Here is a 7,618-nt window from a genome sequence, read left to right as displayed (position 1 = left end):
TGATGGTTTACTATGTTAATTCCCGGAATGGCGCGACTGTCATATGTTGAAAGACTGCAGCGACTTGGCTTGCATACACTGGAATTTGGAAGGATGAGAGGGGATCTTATCGAAACACACAAGATTATTATGGGGTTGGACACGTTAGAGGCAGGAAACATGATCCCAATGTTGGGGGAGTCCAGAACCAGGGGCCACATTTTAGGAATAAAGGGTAGGCCATTTAGAACGGAGATGAGGAAAAACTTTTTCAGTCAGGGAGTTGTAAATCTGTGGAATTCTCTGCCTCAGAAGACAGTGGAGGCCAATTCTCTGAATGCATTCAAGAGAGAGCTAGATGGAGCTCTTAAGGATAGCGGAGTCAGGGGTGTAGGGAAAAGGCAGGAACGGGGTTCTGATTGAGAATGATCAACCATGATCACATTGAATGGTGGTGCTGCCTCGAAGGGCCGAATGGCCTCCTCCTGCGTCTATTGTCTATTGTCTATTGTCTATTGCCGCAACCGCTGGAAGATCACATCGGCTCAGGCAACATCTATGGGGGGAAATGGACAGACTATGTTCCCGGCCTCCCTCAATCGGAGTTCCTGCTCCGCTTGTTTTTGCTCAAAATTCCCGCATGTTTAGTTTCTTGTGTCTCCCTGGTGCACGGATCTGTTTCACTCGCCGGTCGAGGAAGTGTCGGTCTGCAGCTGCAGTGGGGTTGCAATGATTACGATGGGACGAATGGTCTCGCTGGGAGCCCCCTCCTGCACTGTCATCGCTGAAGTCAGACCCTGAACCTCACCGGACTGACTCCAAGCCCCGCGCTGAGAGCTCTGGTTAGCCTTTGGCAAATCCCAGCCTCGACTCTAACGCCAGCGGTGATGTCTGTCGGGGAAGGATATTCTGAACCTGTTCAATCGCTGTCGCGGGTTCCTCTCCGGAGACTGGACTGGAATGCGGAAGATATTCTTTCACTTTCTTTGCGGAGAGCCCACGCAGTTAGTCACGTAGCATCAAACCACACAAATGACACATAAGGGATGGTGGATGTGGGGGATGTGGGGGGTGGGGGGGGGGGGGGAGAGAGGGGGGGGGGGGGGTGGGGGAGCAAGCTGACGACAGAGATGTGTGGACGCACTCACCCTTCACAGCCACAATAATCAGACGGCCCTGCCAACTACTAGAGAGCGGTTCTGGGCCACCATCTACCTCATTGGATACCCTCGGACTATCTGTAATCGGACTCTACTGGACTTTATTTTACACTTAACATTTTTCACGTTCTTCCTTTAATCATGGATGTGTACACTGCGAATGTCTCGGTGTATATTCTTTCCGCTGACTGGTTAGCACGCAATTAAAGTATTTCACTGTACCTCGGTACACGTGATAATAAACTAAACTCAGATTTGGGTTTCTTAGAATAAAGTTTATTTTTGAAATAAAGAAAAACACTCGCCCACCAATTTCCACCAATTGTTTCTCTACTCCATCCACTGCTCTGGGTATCCTCATGGGTAAACCAACACCCACCCAGAAACCTGTTCTTCAACACGAAACCTCCATCTGAAGCGGCAAGGGAAGAAGAGACCAGTTTATTCCCAGGTGTTCTCTGGCAACTGGACCATCGTCTTGTTAAAGTTCGTTTTTCTCTAGACGGACAACAATGCAACAGTTAGTGGTAAAAGAGTAAAGTCTTTATTACGCCAGGCAGGAGTGGGGAGGTCTTCCGACACCCAAGCTCAGCTCGTGTCCCACTCTCAGAAACAAGGGACAAAACGGTATAGTTACATATTTTTCTTATCCGTGAATGAGGTGGCACCACTCACATCATGCCCACACAAGGTAGAGAAAGAAATAAGACCATGTCCATATAAGGTATTAAGAAATCATCAGCAGGTCCTTTTTTTTCAAAATAAAGCAATCTCATCTTATTCTTGATATTTCTTTTAGCAAAGCCAACGAAAGGTCAGTTTTTTCCTTAATAATGCAATCTCAGCCTATTCTTTTTTTCAGCAAGGCCAACTAAAGCTCAGGATTTTTTAAAGTACATGCTGCACTTCTCGCGGTTAGACACAGCTTTATTTTTTCTGCTTAGCTGCACTTCTCACGGTTAGACACAGCTTTATCTTTTTCTGCTGAGCTAAGCAAGTTACAACGTGCAAGAATAATAATAATAATAATAAACATTTATTTTATATAACGCTTTTCCAAATGCTCAAAGACGATTTACAAAAACAGTCATGACATAAAAACAAACAGACGAACTGTCCTGACGGAGAAGCGGCGAACAAATAGCGCCAGCGTCCTCTCACGTCAGGGTCCGGCAGGAGACAATAAAGAACACAAGACACACAATGACAATTTTAACACAAACAGCCATCACAGTGATTACTCCAAGCACACCCTCACTGTGATGGAAGGCAAAGAAAAGTCTTATCTCCTCCTCATTCTTCTCCCGTGGTGCCACGAGGCGATCGAGGCTCCCGACTTTTGAAGCCCCCACCGGGCGATGGAAAGTCCCAGGGCCGAGCCGAGCCGAGCAGGCCGATGAAGGTCCTGAGCCCCCACCGGGCGATGGAAAGTGCGGCGGCCAGGCCACGCAGGGCGATGAAGGGCCTGCGAGCGGGTCGATCAAACCTCGCGCTCCGGGGCGGTCGAAGCTGCTACGGCTGGAGCTCCCGAAAGCCGGTCGCCAGCCAGGGACCTGCGAACTCCAGATGTTGCGGTCTGCAGGGCCCACGGCCGAAGCCTCCGAGATGGTAAGTCCAGGCCCTGCGACCGGAGTCTTCAAGGTCGATCCCAGCTGGAGGCCGCCGACTCCACGGTGTTCGGCCGTAGCGCCAACGGAGATACGACATGATGAAGGCTGCAACCATTTTGCGACCTGTTACTTTTGTAAATACTTAAACTCTTTCAGTCTCACCTGCTGGAATACTGCCCCGATCTATCTCTCCTTCATCGGAGATATTTGAACTATCTTTAATCGGACTATTGGACTTTATCTTGCATTGAATACCTTTTGTATAAGAAAATAACTGCAGATGCTGGTACAAATCGATTTATTCACAAAATGCTGGAGTAACTCAGCAGGTCAGGCAGCATTCATTCTCTCCCGAGATGCTGCCTGACCTGCTGAGTTACTCCAGCATTTTGTGAATAAATTGAATACCTTTTGTTCTGTATCTGTGCACCATGGACGGCTTGATTGTAATCATTGATATCTTCTCTTTGCATGGATAGCACGCAACAAAAAAAGCTTTACACTGTACCTCGGGACGCTTGACAATAAACTAAACTAGGCAATGGTATGGATGTGTTCGAACTGGAAGCTTTTTTGTGGATGGCGAAAGCCATGTGAAATCAACTGAAATAAAATATAACGTGCACCCACAGACGGCGTCAAAGTAAAGGAGGTTAAAAGCTTCAAATTCCCAGGAGAAGATATCACCAACACCTTCTCTTGGACCACCCAAACTGTAGGAATGGCGAAGAAATCACACCTACCTCCTCAGATGGCTTAGGAAGTTCGGCATGTCCCCAACAACTCCCATTAACGTCTACAGATGCGCGGTGGAAAGCATTTCATCGGGATGCACCACATCATGGTTTGGGAACGGCTCCATCATTGACCTCAAGGAAATTGCAGAGAATTATGGACACAGCCCAGACCATCGCACAAACCAACCTCCCTTCCATTGACTCCATTCACACTTCACACCACCTCAGCAAGGCCAGTAGCACAATCAAGAACGGGTCGCACCCTGGCCACTCCTTCTACCCTCTCCCATCGGGCAAAAGGCAAAGATGTATGAAAAGGCGCATTTCCAGATTCAGGGACAGTTTCTTCCCAGCTGTTATCCGGCAACGGGACCAACGTACCAACAACTAGAGAGCAATCATGAGATACTATCCTCTTAATTGGAGACTCTTTGACTATCTGTGATCGGACTTTACTGGACTTTCTCTTACACTAAATGTTATCCCCTTTATAGTGTATCTCTAAGCAATGGATGTGGATGGCTCGGTTGTAATCATGTATTATCTTTCCACAAATAGAATAGCACGCAACAAAAGTTTTTCACTGTACCTCTGTACACATGACAATAAAGTAAACTCAAACTCAACTCAACTCACACAAAGAGTTGGATCCACACTCCCACTATATTTCACACTGAGCGATGGCCATTACTGAAAGTGCTGGATGGACAGATCGGCTCAGGCAACATCTATGGAGGGAAATGGACAGACTATGTTCCCGGGGTCCATCAATCGGCGTTCCGGCAACACTTGTTTTTTGCTCAAAATTCCTGCATGTTTAGTTTCTTGTGTCTCCCTGGTACACGGATCTGTTTCACTTACCGGTCGAAGAAACATCCGTCTGCAGCTGTATTGAAAATGCAGTGATGATGATGGGACGAATGGTCTCACTGGGAATGCCAAGGTTACTTGAAATCAATATTCGTACCACTGGACTGTAAGCTGCCCAGGCGAAATATAAGACAAGATGCTGTTTCTCCAATTTGCGTTTAGCCTCACTCTGACAATGGAGGAGGCCTAGGACAGAAAGGTCAATGTGGGAATTGGGAGGGGAATTAAAGTGTTTAGCAACCGGGAGATCAGGTTGGTCCAGGCGGACTGAGCGAAGGTGTTGAGCAAAATGTGCACCCGGATAGTAGACAGTTAATTGAAAGACCCAGAACAGTATTAATGGGATATTGGTGTCCAAGTCCATTGCTTCCTGAAATTCTCAACACGAGCAGATAGAATGAAGAAGATGTTATGCTTGCTCTTATAATTTTCTGTACTCCTCCGACTCTCCAGAGAAAACAATCCAAGCTTTTTCCAAAGAATGAATATTGATTTCTCTAAGTTCAATAATCCTTGCATTCTCTTTCTCTCTCTCTCTCTCTCTCTCTCTCTCTCTCTCTCTCTCTCTCTCTCTCTCTCTCTCTCTCTCTCTCTCTCTCTCTCTCTCTCTCTCTCTCTCTCTCTCTCTCTCTCTCTCTCTCTCTCTCTCTCTCTCTCTCTCTCTCTCTCTCTCTCTCCTCTCTCTCTCTCTCTCTCTCTCTCTCTCCCTCTCCCCCTCTCCCCCTCTCTCCCTCTCTCCCTCTCCCCCTCCTATCACTTATCACCGGATGACGTTATAACTGCATTTGGAGACATTGACTGACTGAACAGTAAATGTTTACAGATGAATGGAAATAGTCCTGCCCCTAATCAGATGTGGAAAGCTAAAGTTCTGAGGAATGGAGAACTGAACAGGCACAGCGGTAGAGTTGCTGCCTTACAGCGCTTGCAGCGCCGGAGACCCGGGTTCGATCTTGACTGCGGGTGCTGTCTGTACGGAGTTTGTACATTGTCCCAGTGACCTTCGTAGGTTTTCTCCGAGATCTTCGCTTTCCTCCCACACTCCAAAGACGTACAGGTTTGTAGGTTAATTGGCTTGGTATAAGAATAAGTTGTCCCCAGTGTGTGTAGGTTAGTGTTAGTGTGTGGGGATAGCCAGTCGGTGCGGAATCGATGGGCCAAAGGGCCTGTTTCCGTGCTGTATCTCTAAACTAAATTAAACTGAAATAGAATATCTGGCCAAGCAGTTGTGATTGGAACAGAGAATTAGTTGGTGGCAATTTGTTCAATAACTCCCCATCATTGCGTTTAGAGAGGCTAAATGCAAATTGGAGGAACAGCATCTCATATTTCGCTTGGGCAGCTTACACCCCAGGGGTATGAATATTGATTTATCTAACTTCAAGTTACCCCTGCATTCCCTCTCTCCCCCATCCCTCCCCAACCCAAATCACACCAGTTTTTCGTTCTCACCTCGCAAACAGTGGCCTGTTTCCTTTATCATTGTTATTTTTTTGCATATCATTCATTGATTTGTTCTACATCATCGTCCATATCTCCCGTTTCCCTTTCCCGCGACGTTCAGTCTGAAGTAGGGTTTTGACCCGAAACGTCACCCATTCCTTCTCTCCAGAGATGCTGCCTGTGCCGCTGAGTTACCACAGCATTTTGTGTCCATCTTCGGTTTGAACCAGCATGTCCAGTTCCTTCTTCCACATCAATATATCTCTCTTTCCACTTTGGAGTACGAGAAGAAAAAAGAAACAATGAAGTTTTCAGCATTTCTCATTATAACCGTGTAAATAAGGTATTAATATCTGATCATTTGAATAGTTAAACCCAGATAGATGACGTTTGTCGCCAGAGATTTGCTGCACCAGCAGAGGGCGATCTACTGCTGCCTATTTACAGCAGCAATCAACACTGACGCCCCACAAATTTAACATTTTGTGTGCTATTCCCTGTCTACAAATCATGAATAAATATGACCTGACGAATTAGGTGGAGCTGTGCATTTGATATCATATTAAGCCTTTACTTGCTCATGAACAGCTTTTTTTGAAAGTTTAAAGCACTTTATCTTACCTTAATCGATTTTATCTTACCTTAATCGACTCTCCCCGCCCCTCTCACCTCACTCCCCCCTCCACTTCTCTCCCTCCTCCCCTCGCCCCCTCCCCCCTTTCCCTCACTCCCTCCCCCACCCTCCCCCTCGGGGCTTGGGTCGGCCCGCCGCGGACGTTTCACCATCCGGCGAGGCCTGAAATAGGCCGTAGGATTTTCACCGCCCGGCGGGGGCTTCAATGTCGGGAGCCCCGACCGCCCCGATGTGGCAACTCCAACAGCCTGACCGCGGGAGAAGACGGCAGGGGAAGAGAAAAAGACATTCTGGCCTTCCATCACAGTGAGGAGGGGACTGGAGGAGACTCACTGTGATGGATGTTTCTTTTGTTTTGTGTTGGTTTATGATTGTATGTGTTATTGCATTTTTATTGATTATTCTTATTGGTCTTATTGTTGAACTGCGGGTAATTTTTCATTTCACTGCACATTTATGTGTATATAAATAAATTGACTATTGACTATTTACTTGCTCATGAACAGCTTTTTTTGAAAGTTTAAAGCCCTTATCAAACCTTAATCGATTTTATTTCGGGGAGATTAGGAATGTTTTTAACTGCCTGCTTTCCTCCAATTTAATTATCTAGTTTTTTCATTTACTCGACCGTGCCAAACGACTGCTTCATTGGTGCAGCACCCTCTCCCCCGCACTCTCCCCGCCCCTCTCACCCCCCTCCCCCTCTCCCCGTCCTCCCCTTTCCCCCTCTCCCTCCATTCCTTCCTCCCCATCTCCCGCACTCCCTTCCCCACCCTCCCCCCTCCCCGTACCTCCCTCTCTACCGCCCCCGCCCTTCAACCCCTCCCCCATTCCCCCCTCTCCCACCCGCCCCACCTCCCCCTTCCCCCCCTCCCACCCTCCTCCTCTCCTCCCACTCCCTACCTCCCCTCCCCCCCAGTGCCTCTCCCCCTCCTTCCCCCTCCATCCCTCCCTCTCCCTCCCCCCCTTCCACCCCCTACCTCCCTCGCTCCCCCCTCTCTACCCTCTCCCCCTCCCCCCTAGGGTTCCCTCTACTGCATTGGGGCAACACCCTCTCCTCCCTCACCCCTCCTCCCTTCCCGCTCCCTCCCTCTCCTCCCCCACCCCTTCCCGCCCTCCCCTCCCTCTCCTCCTCCACCACTCCCTCCCCAACCCCCCTCCCCCTTTCCCCCACCCCCACACCCC

General features: G+C 48.4%; 1 long non-coding RNA gene across 1 annotated transcript; it reads right to left on the bottom strand.

Moving 5' to 3' along the window:
- Window positions 1-1,461: 1,461 nt before the first annotated feature.
- On the bottom strand, window positions 1,462-6,069 carry LOC144591643 (uncharacterized). Its single transcript, XR_013546964.1, has 3 exons — window positions 5,809-6,069; window positions 3,493-3,618; window positions 1,462-1,637 (listed from the first exon to the last, which is right to left on the bottom strand). It is a non-coding gene; the product is annotated as an uncharacterized LOC144591643 (long non-coding RNA).
- Between the last annotated feature and the right edge of the window lie 1,549 nt (window positions 6,070-7,618).

Source organism: Rhinoraja longicauda, unplaced genomic scaffold (assembly GCF_053455715.1).
Source record: "Rhinoraja longicauda isolate Sanriku21f unplaced genomic scaffold, sRhiLon1.1 Scf001305, whole genome shotgun sequence".
Lineage (NCBI taxonomy): Eukaryota > Metazoa > Chordata > Chondrichthyes > Rajiformes > Arhynchobatidae > Rhinoraja > Rhinoraja longicauda.
The sequence above is the reverse complement of the archived record's forward strand: the minus strand, read 5'-3'. Positions and strand labels throughout refer to the sequence as shown.